Source organism: Lissotriton helveticus, chromosome 1_2 (genome assembly GCF_964261635.1).
Source record: "Lissotriton helveticus chromosome 1_2, aLisHel1.1, whole genome shotgun sequence".
Taxonomy (NCBI): domain Eukaryota; kingdom Metazoa; phylum Chordata; class Amphibia; order Caudata; family Salamandridae; genus Lissotriton; species Lissotriton helveticus.
In genome coordinates, this window is record NC_136058.1 from 405,957,151 (window position 1) to 405,972,925 (window position 15,775).

At 56.4% G+C, this 15,775-nt stretch overlaps 1 protein-coding gene across 2 annotated transcripts in view; it reads left to right on the forward strand.

Moving 5' to 3' along the window:
• Positions 1-1,651: 1,651 nt before the first annotated feature.
• Positions 1,652-15,775, forward strand: part of LOC144806623 (uncharacterized) — a 52,231-nt gene continuing 38,107 nt past the window's right edge. For both annotated transcript variants that reach the window (XM_078672952.1, XM_078672958.1), the window contains exon 1: positions 1,652-1,836. The gene's annotated coding sequence lies outside the window, so the exon portion shown is untranslated. The remainder of the gene's footprint in view (positions 1,837-15,775) is intronic.

Sequence of the window (15,775 nt, forward strand, 5' to 3'; positions counted from 1 at the left end):
TTGCTGAGCGACGTATTTGATCCCTTCTTTACTCTCAGCAGATGCAGAAAATGATGCTCTTGTCTAGTTCAAGAATAACAACAGGAGTGCGGCCCCCTGGGGCTGTTCAGCTGTAGAATTTAAAATATCCTGTCTGCAGTGAGGCAAAGATCCCTGTCCTCAGAACACACGCGGGTGAATCTGTTTTGATTTCAGATTCCACTGGGACGGACCCTAGCGGGCATGAATGAATGAATGAATGAACACGTGAAAAGCGCATGGGTACCAAAGGCCTCACACCGCTAGAGAGCGCATGGGGGTCTGTCTGCCAGTGCTGGGAGCTGCTCAGGCGTGGGGCTGCAGGATTACTTTCATGAAACCATCCTGCCTGCAAGCAGAAACTCCTTGCCACACTTCAGCCTGACCCATGACCTTCTCAATGCTGGTGGTCACCAGTGCAGCACATGGACTTTACTGTACCACTCTGACTGGGGCGAGCACGGCAAGTTACCAGAAAGCTACCGCCTGTTAGTGGTCAATCTGATCCCGCAAGGCAACAGCTGGGTGGACGCCCTCTAGTAAAACAACAACAGGGAAGGCGCGGGCTCCCTGATCCAAGGGGGTGCTGGCTGCAGGACCTGGAATTGTTTATGACACAGACGCATTCAAGCTCAGCTAGAATCATTGATTCGCCTGCAGGCACCATCATTCCTTTGTGAGGCCCTGCAGAGTAAACAGTCACTTGCAAGCGAGGCAGCAGGCTGTTGACCCAGCGCAGGCCAGGATGAGCAGGCAATACTGTGCAGATGAGCGAATAGAGAGCGCCTCGTGCCGGGGTCAAGAGCACGATACAGGCAGACTGATGCATGTTAGTGCAGTGGGGCAGTCACCAGCGTGAACATGCGTGAGTCTAACGCCGGATGCGTGACCTTGGCAGGGCTGCCCCTGCGCTCAGTCCAAACACTCCCGATTACCCAAGGTCCCAAGCGGCCACTTCACAATATTGTGGGCCTGGAGGCTCGAGGAAGAAGAGACGAGCAGACTCAGATGCATCTGGACCCGCTTCCAGCCTCTGTCATTCCCACAGCTGTGCTGACCACATCACAACAGCTGCATCTTCCACGGGGCGCGAGACGCTCCTGTAAAGCGCTCGAGCACCGCTGGGTGACGCTCGCGCTGGGTACATATACAATAAATACAAATACAAAGATGGCATAGACGGGCACGGTACAACTGTGCAATAGTGTCCCCGGCTCCACGCATGCGCACAGGTGATTCATGTGTCTCTGAGGTCTGAGCATGCGCAGAACAACAGGAAGCACGAGGTCTCTAAGAACGGGCGGAACGGCAGAGAGAAGCATGCGCAGGCCTGCGAGACAAGAGCATGCGCAGAAGTGCCAGGCCTTTGAGTTGTGGGCATGCGCAGTACAACGCTTCCAGGTCTGTGAGATAACGGCATGCGCAGAAGAATCTGCCCTGCCTCAGAGATGTGGGCATGCGTACGAACCGTGATTGTATAGTATTCCATGTAAGGCACATGCGCAGTGCAATCATGCATGATTAGTATAACATTGTGGAGTTTGATAGTATACCTGCGCTGGACATGCGCAATCCCTTCCGCGCAGTGCGCATGCGCAGTACGTCCATCAGTGATTAGTATTCCCGCTTTGATCCTGTGCCAAGAAGTCTTGAGGCATTAGTGTACCAAGCTGAGCGCATGCGCAGTATATTACTACCTGACCCCGCTCATGCCCGTCGGGAGGTTAATGTCGCCCGGAGCCCCCGCGGTCTCCTCCGCGCTCGGGATCAACTCGGACTCGGAGCTTTCCCCGCCGGAGATCATGAGAGACCGAGGAGGTGAGTCTGAGGGAGACCAGAGCCTCTCACTGACCCCGACTGACGTCACTAATGACCCCCAAGACCTGCTGACGTCACTACTGACCTCACCAGCCCTGCTGACGTCACTACTGACCCCCTCCCTGCTGACGTCACTACTGACCCCCCACCAGCCCTGCTGACGTCACTACTGACCCCCACCAGTCCTGCTGACGTCACTATTGACCCCACCAGCCCTGCTGACGTCACTACTGACCCCCACCAACCCTGCTGACGTCACTACTGACCCCCTCCCTGCTGACGTCACTACCGACCCCCCGTCCCCCTGCTGACCCCATTACTGACTGACCCCCACCAGCCCTGCTGACGTCACTACTGACCCCCACCAGCCCTGCTGACGTCATTACTGATCCCCACCAGCCCTGCTGACCCCATTACTGACCCCCCACCAGCCCTGCTGACGTCACTACTGACCCCCACCAGCCCTGCTGACGTCACTACTGACCCCCACCAGCCCTGCTGATGTCACTACTGACCCCTACCAGCCCTGCTGACGTCACTACTGACCCCCACCAGCCCTGCTGACGTCACTACTGACCCCCACCAACCCTGCTGACGTCACTACTGACCCCCTCCCTGCTGACGTCACTACCGACCCCCCGTCCCCCTGCTGACCCCATTACTGACTGACCCCCACCAGCCCTGCTGACGTCACTACTGACCCCCACCAGCCCTGCTGACGTCACTACTGACCCCCACCAGCCCTGCTGACGTCATTACTGACCCCCACCAGCCCTGCTGATGTCACTACTGACCCCCACCAGCCCTGCTGCCCCCATTACTGACCCCCCACCAGCCCTGCTGACGTCACTACTGACCCCCACCAGCCCTACTGACGTCACTACTGACCCCCACCAGCCCTGCTAACGTCACTACTGACCCCCACCAGCCCCACTAACGTCACTACTGACCCAGCCCTGCTTACCCCATTACTGACCCCCAACAGCCCTGCTGACCCCACTACTGACCCTCACCATCCCTGCTGACCCCACTACTGACCCCCACCAGCCCTGCTGACCCCATTACTGACCCCCCACCAGCCCTGCTGACGTCACTACTGACCCCCACCAGCCCTGGTGACGTCACTACAGACCCCCACCAGCCCTGCTGACATCACTACTGACCCCCTCCCTGCTGACGTCACTACTGACCCCCCAGTCCACCTGCTGACCCCATTACTGACCCCCACCAGCCCTGCTGACGTCACTACTGACCCCCACCAGCCCTGCTGACGTCACTACTAACCCCCACCAGCCATGCTGACGTCACTACTGACCCCCACCAGCCCTACTGACGTCACTACTGACCCTCACCAGCACTGCTTACCCCATTACTGACCCCCATCAGCCCTGCTGACCCCACTACTGACCCTCACCATCCCTGCTGACCCCCACCAGCCCTGCTGACGTCACTACTGACCCCCACCAGCCCGACTGACATCACTACTGACCCCCACCAGCCCTGCTGACCCCACTACTGACCCCCACCAGCCCTGCTGACGTCACTACTGACCCCCACCAGCCCTGCTAACGTCACTACTGACCCCCACCAGCCCTGCTTACCCCACTACTGACCCCCATCAGCCCTGCTGACCCCACTACTGACCCTCACCATCCCTGCTGACCCCACTACTGACCCTCACCATCCCTGCTGACCCCACTACTGACCCCCACCAGCCCTACTGACCCCATTACTGACCCCCCACCAGCCCTGCTGACGTCACTACTGACCCCCACCAGCCCTGCTGACGTCACTACTGACGCCCACCAGCCCGACTGACGTCACTACTGACCCCCCACCAGCCCTGCTGACGTCACTACTAACCCCCACCAGCCCTGCTGACCCCACTACTGACCCTCACCATCCCTGCTGACCCCACTACTGACCCCCACCAGCCCTGCTGACCCCATTACTGACCCCCACCAGCCCTGCTGACGTCACTACTGACCCCCACAAGCCCTGCTGACGTCACTACTGACCCCCACCAGCCCTGCTTACCCCACTACTGACCCCCATCAGCCCTGCTGACCCCACTACTGACCCTCACCATCCCTGCTGACCCCACTACTGACCCCCACCAGCCCTGCTGACCCCATTACTGACCCCCCACCAGCCCTGCTGACGTCACTACTGACCCCCACCAGCCCTGCTGACGTCACTACTGACCCCCACCAGCCCGAATGACGTCACTACTGACCCCCACCAGCCCTGCTTACCCCACTACTGACCCCCATCATCCCTGCTGACCCCACTACTGACCCTCACCATCCCTGCTGACCCCACTACTGACCCCCACCAGCCCTGCTGACCCCATTACTGACCCCCCACCAGCCCTGCTGACGTCACTACTGACCCCCACCAGCCCTGCTGACGTCACTACTGACCCCCACCAGCCCTGCTGACGTCACTACTGACCCCCACCAGCCCTGCTGACGTCACTACTGACCCACCAGCCCTGCTGACGTCACTACTGACCCCCACCAACCCTGCTGACGTCACTACTGACCCCCACCAGCCCTGCTGACGTCACTACTAACCCCCACCAGTCCCCCTGCTGACCCCATTACTGACTGACCCCCACCAGCCCTGCTGACGTCACTACTGACCCCCACCAGCCCTGCTGACGTCACTACTAACCCCCACCAGCCCTGCTGACGTCACTACTGACCCCCACCAGCCCTCCTGACGTCACTACTGACCCCCACCAGCCCTGCTGACGTCACTACTGACCCCCAGTCCCCCTGCTGACCCCATTACTGACCCCCACCAGCCCTGCTGACGTCACTACTGACCCCCACCAGCCCTGCTGACATCACTACTGATCCCCACGAGCCCTGCTGATATAAATACTGACCCCCAACCCTGCTGACGTCACTACTGACCCCCACCAGCCCTGCTGAACCCTCTACTGACCCCGACCAGCCCTGCTGACCCCATCACTGACCCCCGACCAGCCCTGCTGCCCCCATTACTGACCCCCGACCAGCCCTGCTGACGTCACTACTGACCCCCGACCAGCCCTGCTGACCCCACTACTGACCCCCACCAGCCCTGCTGACCCCATTACTGACCCCCCACCAGCCCTGCTGACCCCATTACTGACCCCCCACCAGCCCTGCTGACGTCACTACTGACCCCCACCAGCCCTGCTGACGTCACTACTGACCCCCACCAGCCCGACTGACGTCACTACTGACCCCCACCAGCCCTGCTGACCCCACTACTGACCCCCACCAGCCCTGCTGACGTCACTACTGACCCCCACCAGCCCTGCTAACGTCACTACTGACCCCCACCAGCCCTGCTTACCCCACTACTGACCCCCATCAGGCCTGCTGACCCCACTACTGACCCTCACCATCCCTGCTGACCCCCTACTGACCCACACCAGCCCTGCTGACCCCATTACTGACCCCCCACCAGCCCTGCTGACGTCACTACTGACCCCCACCAGCCCTGCTGACGTCACTACTGACCCCCACCAGCCCGACTGACGTCACTACTGACCCCCCACCAGCCCTGCTTACCCCACTACTGACCCCCATCAGCCCTGCTGACCCCACTACTGACCCTCACCATCCCTGCTGACCCCACTACTGACCCCCACTAGCCCTGCTGACCCCATTACTGACCCCCCACCAGCCCTGCTGACGTCACTACTGACCCCCACCAGCCCTGCTGACGTCACTACTGACACCCACCAGCCCGACTGACGTCACTACTGACCCCCACCAGCCCTGCTGACCCCACTACTGACCCCCACCATCCCTGCTGACGTCACTACTGACCCCCACCAGCCCTGCTAACGTCACTACTGACCCCCACCAGCCCTGCTTACCCCACTACTGACCCCCATCAGCCCTGCTGACCCCACTACTGACCCTCACCATCCCTGCTGACCCCACTACTGACCCCCACCAGCCCTGCTGACGTCACTACTGACCCCCACCAGCCCTGCTGACGTCACTACTGACCCCCACCAGCCCGACTGACGTCACTACTGACCCCCACCAGCCCTGCTTACCCCACTACTGACCCCCATCATCCCTGCTGACCCCACTACTGACCCTCACCATCCCTGCTGACCCCACTACTGACCCCCACCAGCCCTGCCGACCCCATTACTGACCTCCCACCAGCCCTGCTGACGTCACTACTGACCCCCACCAGCCCTGCTGACGTCACTACTGACCCCCACCAGCCCTGCTGACGTCACTACTGACCCCCACCAGCCCTGCTGACGTCACTACTGACCCACCAGCCCTGCTGACGTCACTACTGACCCCCACCAACCCTGCTGACGTCACTACTGACCCCCTCCCTGCTGACGTCACTACTGACCCCCCAGTCCTCCTGCTGACCCCATTACTGACTGACCCCCACCAGCCCTGCTGACGTCACTACTGACCCCCACCAGCCCTGCTGACGTCACTACTAACCCCCACCAGCCCTGCTGACGTCACTACTGACCCCCACCAGCCCTCCTGACGTCACTACTGACCCCCACCAGCCCTGGTGACGTCACTACAGACCCCCACCAGCCCTGCTGACATCACTACTGACCCCCTCCCTGCTGACGTCACTACTGACCCCCCAGTCCACCTGCTGACCCCATTACTGACCCCCACCAGCCCTGCTGACGTCACTACTGACCCCCACCAGCCCTGCTGACGTCACTACTGACCCCCACCAGCCCTGCTGACGTCACTACTAACCCCCACCAGCCCTGCTGACGTCACTACTGACCCCCACCAGCCCTCCTGACGTCACTACTGACCCCCACCAGCCCTGGTGACGTCACTACAGACCCCCACCAGCCCTGCTGACATCACTACTGACCCCCTCCCTGCTGACGTCACTACTGACCCCCCAGTCCACCTGCTGACCCCATTACTGACCCCCACCAGCCCTGCTGACGTCACTACTGACCCCCACCAGCCCTACTGACGTCACTACTGACCCTCACCAGCCCTGCTTACCCCATTACTGACCCCCATCAGCCCTGCTGACCCCACTACTGACCCTCACCATCCCTGCTGACCCCACTACTGACCCCCACCAGCACTGCTGACCCCATTACTGACCCCCACCAGCCCTGCTGACCCCATTACTGACCCCCCACCAGCCCTGCTGACCCCATTACTGACCCCCCACCAGCCCTGCTGACGTCACTACTGACCCCCACCAGCCCTGCTGACGTCACTACTGACCCCCACCAGCCCTGCTGACCCCACTACTGACCCCCACCAGCCCTGCTGACGTCACTACTGACCCCCACCAGCCCTGCTAACGTCACTACTGACCCCCACCAGCCCTGCTTACCCCACTACTGACCCCCATCAGCCCTGCTGACCCCACTACTGACCCTCACCATCCCTGCTGACCCCACTACTGACCCTCACCATCCCTGCTGACCCCACTACTGACCCCCACCAGCCCTACTGACCCCCCACCAGCCCTGCTGACGTCACTACTGACCCCCACCAGCCCTGCTGACGTCACTACTGACGCCCACCAGCCCGACTGACGTCACTACTGACCCCCCACCAGCCCTGCTTACCCCACTACTGACCCCCATCAGCCCTACTGACCCTCACCATCCCTGCTGACCCCACTACTGACCCCCACCAGCCCTGCTGACCCCATTACTGACCCCCACCAGCCCTGCTGACGTCACTACTGACCCCCACCAGCCCCACTAACGTCACTACTGACCCCCACCAGCCCTGCTTACCCCATTACTTACCCCCATCAGCCCTGCTGACCCCACTACTGACCCTCACCAGCCCTGCTGACCCCACTACTGACCCCCACCAGCCCTGCTGAGCCCATTACTGACCCCCCACCAGCCCTGCTGACGTCACTACTGACCCCCACCAGCCCTGCTGACGTCACTACTGACCCCCACCAGCCCGACTGTAGTCACTACTGACCCCCACCAGCCCTGCTGACCCCACTACTGACCCCCACCAGCCCTGCTGACGTCACTACTGACCCCCACCAGCCCTGCTAACGTCACTACTGACCCCCACCAGCCCTGCTTACCCCACTACTGACCCCCATCAGCCCTGCTGACCCCACTACTGACCCCCACCATCCCTGCTGACCCCACTACTGACCCCCACCAGCCCTGCTGACCCCATTACTGACCCCCCACCAGCCCTGCTGACGTCACTACTGACCCCCACCAGCCCTGCTGACGTCACTACTGACCCCCACCAGCCCGACTGACGTCACTACTGACCCCCACCAGCCCTGCTTACCCCACTACTGACCCCCATCATCCCTGCTGACCCCACTACTGACCCTCACCATCCCTGCTGACCCCACTACTGACCCCCACCAGCCCTGCTGACCCCATTACTGACCCCCCACCAGCCCTGCTGACGTCACTACTGACCCCACCAGCCCTGCTGACCCATTACTGACCCCGTACCAGCCCTGTTGACCCCATTACTGACCCCCGACCAGTCCTGCTGACCCCATTACTGACCCCCACCAGCCCTGCTGACGTCACTACTGACCCCCTCCCTGCTGACGTCACTACTGACCCCCAGCCCTGCTGACCCCACTACTGACCCCCCAGCCCTTCTGACCCCACTACTGACCCCCACCAGCCCTGCTGCCCCCATTACTGACCCCGACCAGCCCGGCTGACCCCATTACTGACCCCCGACCAGCCCTGCCGACCCCATTACTGACCCGACCAGCACTGCTGACCCCATTACTGACCCCCCACCAGCCCTGCTGCCCCATTACTGACCACCCACCAGCCCTGCTGCCCCCATTTCTGACCCCCCACCAGCCCTGCTGATCCCATTACTGACCCCAACCCACCCTGCTGACCCCATTACTGACCCCCACCAACCCTGCTGCCCCCATTACTAACCAGCCCTGCTGCCCCATTACTGACCCCCCACCAGCCCTGCTGACGTCACTAGTGACCCCACCAGCCCTGCTGACCCATTACTGACCCCCCACCAGCCCGACTTACCCCATTACTGACCCCCCACCAGCCCTGCCTCCCCATTACTGACCCCCCACCAGCCCTGCTGCCCCCATTCCTGACCCCCACCAGCCCTGCTGCCCCCATTACTGACCCCGACCAGCCATGCTGCCCCCGTCACTGACCCCCGACCAGCCCTGCTGCCCCATTACTGACCCCTACCAGCCCTGCTGCCCCCATTACTGACCCCCCACCAGCCCTGCTGCCCCCATTACTGACCCAGACCAGCCCTCCTGCTTAAATGTACAATGATTTCTGTGAAGACTATCAAAGAGGGTACCCCGATGCTGTTCATAACATCATCAATCCTTATCGCTATGTTGGGCCTCAATGTGATTGGTTGTTGTAGATGGAATTCCAAAACTGATGGCTTCTCTGTCATTCTATATGCCAATCTGTTGAAGTAGTGAAAAGCATAATATGTGTATGTGTAAAGTGCACAGTGTTAGACCTGGCATCTTTTGGTGTGTTTCCCCTGTTTTTTTGCATTGACCGCCTGTTTTTTTCTCTGTTTTTGCTGGTTTGGTATCTCTTTGCACTTTCTCACTGCTGTCCAGTGTTAAAGTGCAAGTGCTCCTATTGTAAATTGTGTTATGGATTGGTGTTTCCATGATTGTCATATTTGATTTACTAGTAAGTCCGTAGTACAGTACACTGTGTGTGCCCAGGGCCTGTAAATCAAATGATGAGGGTGGGCCTGCAGCACTGATTGTGCCACCCACACCAGCAGCCTTTTAAAGGTGCCGCTGACGTGCCACTGCTGTGTATGCGCTCAGTTGTGACTGCCAGATTGACTTGGCTAGGGCACCCACTTGCCAAGCCCTAACCTTCCCTTTTATTGCATGTAAGGCACCCCTAAGGTAGGCCCAAGGTACCCCTCTGGGCAGGATACAGTGTATTTGAAAAGTAGTTCATGTCCTGGTGTGTGTGACATGTCCTGATGGTGAACTACAGGGTCATTCGTTTTGAGGTCTCGCTGGCGTCGCAGCGCGAAGCGGTCGTCGCAGCGCGAAGCGCTGTCGCCAGCGATACTTATTGTCGCTGTGTAAGTAACAAAGTGGGACAGTTGAGGTGCACAAGCTTAATAAACCCATTGCAGACTATGGCTGTGACCGCGCGCTTTATGAGACACGTGCTGTGAACACACGCGCTTAAGGAGACACATGCTGTAAACGCGCGCGTCTCTTCTCGCGCTCTCCCACACTTTCACTTTCACAGCTCGTGTCTCCTGCAGCACGCGGTCACATCCTTTGTCTGCAATGGCTTTAGTAAGCTCGTCAGCAATGCGTCCCCGGACTCAGATAACACCCCCTAACACTGCCCAAACTACTCAGCGGCAGAACTTGTTCTATATTGTGAGTATGAGGAAGTATACAGGTGTGATACACACGCTATACCAGCTCGGTTTACGTAAGCTAAGGAAAGCTTGCAATGCTGTTGCTTGTTTTTAAAATACATTTGAAACATTGCCATGGCTAAGACAATGCACAGCATCAAGGTAAGATTGCCGAATTAAATGGGACTCAAATTATTGTCATCGGAAGGATGAGAAGTCGAGATTGCCATCTCAGACATAATCTTGTGTCTTGCAAGTCGCGACAGATTGCAATAGGGAGTGCTTAACTCGCACGGCCTTAAGCAGATGTACTTCCACAACAAAGACCCATCAAGCGTTGCGGGGGAGCAAGAACACACTGTAAAATAATTAAACAAAACGGGCCCACTGTTTTCAATACAGAACGTGACGCAAGCACATGAATCTTGGTAGATGCTAAGTTTGCTCTTATGCTTCACCACTTGTCTCTTCGGAAGTGACGATGTTTGGAAACAGACTCACTCTTTGTAATCTCGAGGATGCTTCCTTGTTCAATCAATCTTCGATGAAATAATTACTAGCTTTATGTTGGGAGCATTTAAGAACACACAAATTCAGCCCCTACAATACTGTTCATCTCCTGAGGTTTGTGTTGACCAGTATCACACGTAGCGCTTGTAAACAAAAGGTTACCCCTTCCCGTTGAGTCCAGTTTGCACCAGACATGGAATATTGACTCAAAAGGGAACTGCGTCACAAGGTCACACCTGCTCCTGGTAAAGTGGTATAACAAAGCTAAATCTTCTACACGTACCCCGTCTGAATGGGTCTGTTATGTTTGACATGCAGTGTGAAATCTCAGCTTGAGACTGATTTTGGAGAAGTCAGCACTAATGTTCATTAGACAGCGTCGTTGTTTAATTTGTACATCATTTTTTTTCAAGTGCTGAGGCAAAAAGTTTTTTTTCTTTTTTTAAGAGGCCGCCCTCGGTGCTGCCAAATGCCCAGTACGCCGAATACTGGGCCTGCCTAGTCCCGATTCGACGTCATGCCTCTTTCTTCCACCGCCTACACTTCCTTCATGTTTGTTTCACCTTGCATGTTCTTTTTCTTCCCTTTCTTGTCCCTTTGTCTCTCATTTGCTGCCTTTTCTATCTTTCTCTGGGAAACAGTCTAATGGTAAAATAGATATTACGCGCCCCGAAACTGAGAACCGGTGCCCAACACTTGCAACCACCGGCACCATTAAACCCTGACGCAGCATCCTTTGAGTACTGCACCATAAACAGCCATCCAGGCAATTCCTCGGCGTTTACATAAACCTGCGTTAGTCGGTACTGTGCATTTCACCGTTTTTTGCAATCAGACCGGATAGGACGGGCTCAATTGCACTCGAAATAAAAATGAAAGCCCATTGTTGGACCCGGCCTCGTGGCGTGGTCCTACCCCTCCCGCATGGCGGGCCCCGGGCGACATCGGCCCTCCATCGACCTGCTGTCGACCCCTCTGACACGAACCTTCACGAAACCTCGACGAGAGCAGCCCCCCTGGCAACCTACGGCTCTCCCCCTCCCTGGGACCCCGGCGGACCCTGCTCGCCAACCCTGCCAGTCCGGCGACCATGCCAGGCCACCATTTCCGGCCCGACTCCATCTTGGGCCCATCACGTCCCGAGCACGTGGCCGCAGCCGCCCTGGCCCCGGCCCCAGCAAAGCCCCGACATCGAGGCACCAAGATCCTCCCAGGTGGTAAAGTGGCCACTTGGCAGATCCCGGAGGAGGGGAGTTTCGATGGCCCTCCAGCCGTCCCCGGACGCCTGGTATCGATCGCCCTCCAGCCTCCCTGGGCGCTGGCTCCACCCCCCTGCTGGGTGTCTGGACACCTTCATCCCGGCCCCTCTGAACCCCAGGCGCGAGGGTCCGGACATCAAAGGCCTCCAGTCCTATATCTGGGCCAGCCCTGGATTAGGACTCTAGTTGTATCTTGGAGTCGAAGCCCTGCTGACCTCGTCGCGGCTGATCATGATCCGAACTCTTGCCCTGGAACCTTCGAGGCCCTGCTGACGCTGTCGCGGCCTGACCAAGCTGAACCACCTTCGAGGCCCTGCTGACGCTGTCGCGGCCTGACCGAGCTGAACAACCTTCGAGGCCCTGCTGACGCTGTCGCAGCCCGACCGAGCTGAACCACCTTCGAGGCCCTGCTGAAGCTGTCGCGGCCTGACCAAGCTGAACCACCTTCGAGGCCCTGCTGACGCTGTCGCGGCCTGACCGAGCTGAACCACCTTCGAGGCCCTGCTGATGCTGTCGCGGCCTGATCAACGCTGAACTATCCCGAGGCCCTGCTGACGCTGTCGCGGCCTGACCACCTGAACTATCCACGCACCAATTGGTACCAAGACTGTCCCGCTACCCCCTTTTTCCCAAAACCAAGACTTTACGGATCCCTCGATCCCTGTGTTATGCTACAACGAGAACGTGCCTTCATTTCTTATATAAAGATTCTTGAGAATATCCCTTCGTGTGGTGTCCGTCTGTGGTAGTGAGATTGCTCCGCTGATACGATTGTAGGAGAGGAGCCTCGCCAAGGAGGCCTCCCTACGGCGCTCGGCCTATTCCATACAAAGAGGTGGGTCTCGGGTTGGGCAGTCAGACACCTTCTGTCTCCCCTGGGATCGCCTTTCCAACATCCATCATCTCCAAGCACCGAGGCGACCTGCAGCAGACAAATGATTGTTCCAGCGCTATAATTAAGGCCCTGGGGAGATCAAGTTTGAGGCTCAAGACTAATGCCTCGATAAAGAACAGCAATAATCTTGCAATCAGGCACAGTGTTACTCATGCCCAAAACTGGACAGTGATGTCCAACTGTGAGGAGGGAACAGAACTCAGCACACCTCGCACTCTTCCTGTCTATACTCTGTAGCCAAATCATGTTACCTAAATTACCTTCTTTGCCTCTTTTTCTACCTAGCGCATATTGCATAAATATTTTTTTTCATAGTGGTGTATGTTCTTATTATAGTTATTTGGCAATTAGATAGCGTATAATTTGTCATTAGTGTGGTATTACAGCATTGTTCACTTTCTGGGCTGAGGTTCGTATCGCAGACCGGAGTATAACAGTCTGAATACGTTCCTGGAGATGTGCTGTCACTGTCAGCAGGGTAAGCGGCTCAGTTAGTCTAAGTTCCTCATAATCAGTGGCCAGGTAATGCTGACTGGGCCGGTAACAAGTGTTACCAGCCCTGTCAGAATTACAAGGTCCACTGCGCAGTGGAGCACTCTGGAGGGAAATGAAATGTACCTGATATTTCCAAATTTGCTGCTTATTGAACATTTCCAAGGAGACCTTCCGGGTCCACCTCGTTTATGTTAGCAGCGTCTATAGGAAGTTAGGTGTTTATATATACAACTATATGTCGCCTTTCTATTGTTTCTAAGCACTATAAATGACTTGGTTGGCTTAACTCATAATGGTATAGGAGCCGGATTTCTTTGGGATACACAAACCATTTAAAAGTATCTTTAAGACGTAGAGACTGATACGGTCTGTGTCGTACCAGAAATAAAAAAGCATTTGCAATGCAACAGGTCTCGCATTACTAAATGTTTCAGTCATTGGCGTTGCATTATTATCAGCAATGCTAATAGCTCAAACTTTTACTAATGCGAGACCTATTGCATTGCAAATGCTTGTTCACTTTTGAAAGGTTATCTGTCCCATAGGATAGAATGGGGAATACTCTGTAAGATTTTACGAGTATATCTTCCCATTGGGACAAAATAGAGAAAGGGAGTTTAGTATGCCTGCACTCAGATGAGTGAAGATTAGTAAAGATGAGTTTTATGATCCTGTGTGCCTCTGCTGAGTTTTTGGATTGACTATCTGGCTTTGGAGTGACAGGGGCTGGGGGTGTGCATTCTCTTCAGACAGCCACTGGGGGGGGGGGGGTCGAGGTGTGTCCTGCCTTCATTGGATGAGTCAGGGCTGGGCTGAATAGACCTGGGCTGTATTTAGTGTAGTGGGAGGAATTTCCCGGCACCTGAATGGGCCTGGTCTGCCTTGGACAATGCTGTCTCCACCTCCTGCCAGGAAGCCGGGCCAGGGAGAACAGAACTGGTATGGGCTGGGCACAGACACTCTCCACCCAAGGGAACAAAGAGGAACTGAGTATAAATATTAGGGCCCACACCCCAGAACTTTAGAATTCGCTGGAATCAAGGAACCTGCAAAGAAGAAGAGCTGGAAGAACTGCAGGTTGAGTACTGCCCCTTTGCTGGGTTGTTGCTTTGTTGGATTGGCCTGCAGTTGCTGCTTCTGCTTTGGGCAGTAATAGGACTGGACTGAGCTTTCTTAAACTTGTGCTGAGTATCTCCAAGAGCTTCAAACCAAACTTACCTGCTGTTCACGAAGTCTCCAGGACAGCAAAGACTTCACTTACCTCTGGGTACCACCTCTGGAATCGCAGTTTCAGTTGCCACAGAGGGGGAAAGCAGCAGACTTTGTCGCCGACTACATGTCCGGAAGGCACCGCAGAGGGCACAGCCGCATCTCGCACTGCAACTCTGGTCTTACCGACGACCATCGTCACCAAGCTGCTACCCGTACGAATCTTGAGGGCACCGCACGCTGCACAGCTACTCTTCACAACGCAACCACAACGGTTGCAATGACCGGCCTGCACCAACGTGATCGGCTGCAACTAAAAGGTACTGTTAACGAGTCTGCCGACCCCATGACCGATGCAGTCTGACGGAACTGTTGGATTCTGTTCTCAGCACCGCTGTAGCACCAAACAGAGCTACAGACTTCAAGGAACTGTATTTTAAGGTTATTCTGGAAAAGTTCATATTTTGAAGAACTGTATGTTGGATTTGTATTGTTTTTGTTTTGAATATATAAAGTATTGGACATTTTTCTAAAGTGGTGTGGTGTCCTTTTGTGGTGTTTTCACTTTGTTACTGTTGGTTATGTGCTAATGCTTTACACACAGCCTCTGATATAAGCCTGACTGCTCGTGCCAAGCTACCAAGGAAGTGAGCTGGGGTTATTTCAGTAGTGTACCCCCTTATCCTGAAGGGTTCCTTTTTGGACAAAGGTGCAAATCATTGCCAACTAGAGACCCCCATTTCTAACACACGGTCACCCAGAAGGGCCTCATTGTGCTGAATAACAGATTATATTGTTATCCAAGTCACTGGTACACATTTTATCGACTTCAGAAGGATGAAAGAGTGAGTGGACCTGCCAGGATTTGAATCTGTGACCATAAGGTTAAATACAGGCCCCTACAGTTAGCGCATTCATCCAATGAACCACCAGACCCAGCTGGAAAAGCATGAATGACAAACTGTGACCAGGGACCCTAAACCGAGTGAGATCCTCAAGGCCAGCAGCATCCTACCAACGTCCAGCAAGTGTAATCTGCTGACAGAAAGCATTAAAAAAAGCAATTCTTGAAATCTTTTTATTGTAAGATCTGCTGGGATGCCTGCACCAGATATACACAGCCTTTTCGCAAATCCCAAACTTCACACCCACCTCATCCCAGAGACTTGCCTTTTAGACTCCTGTGCCGT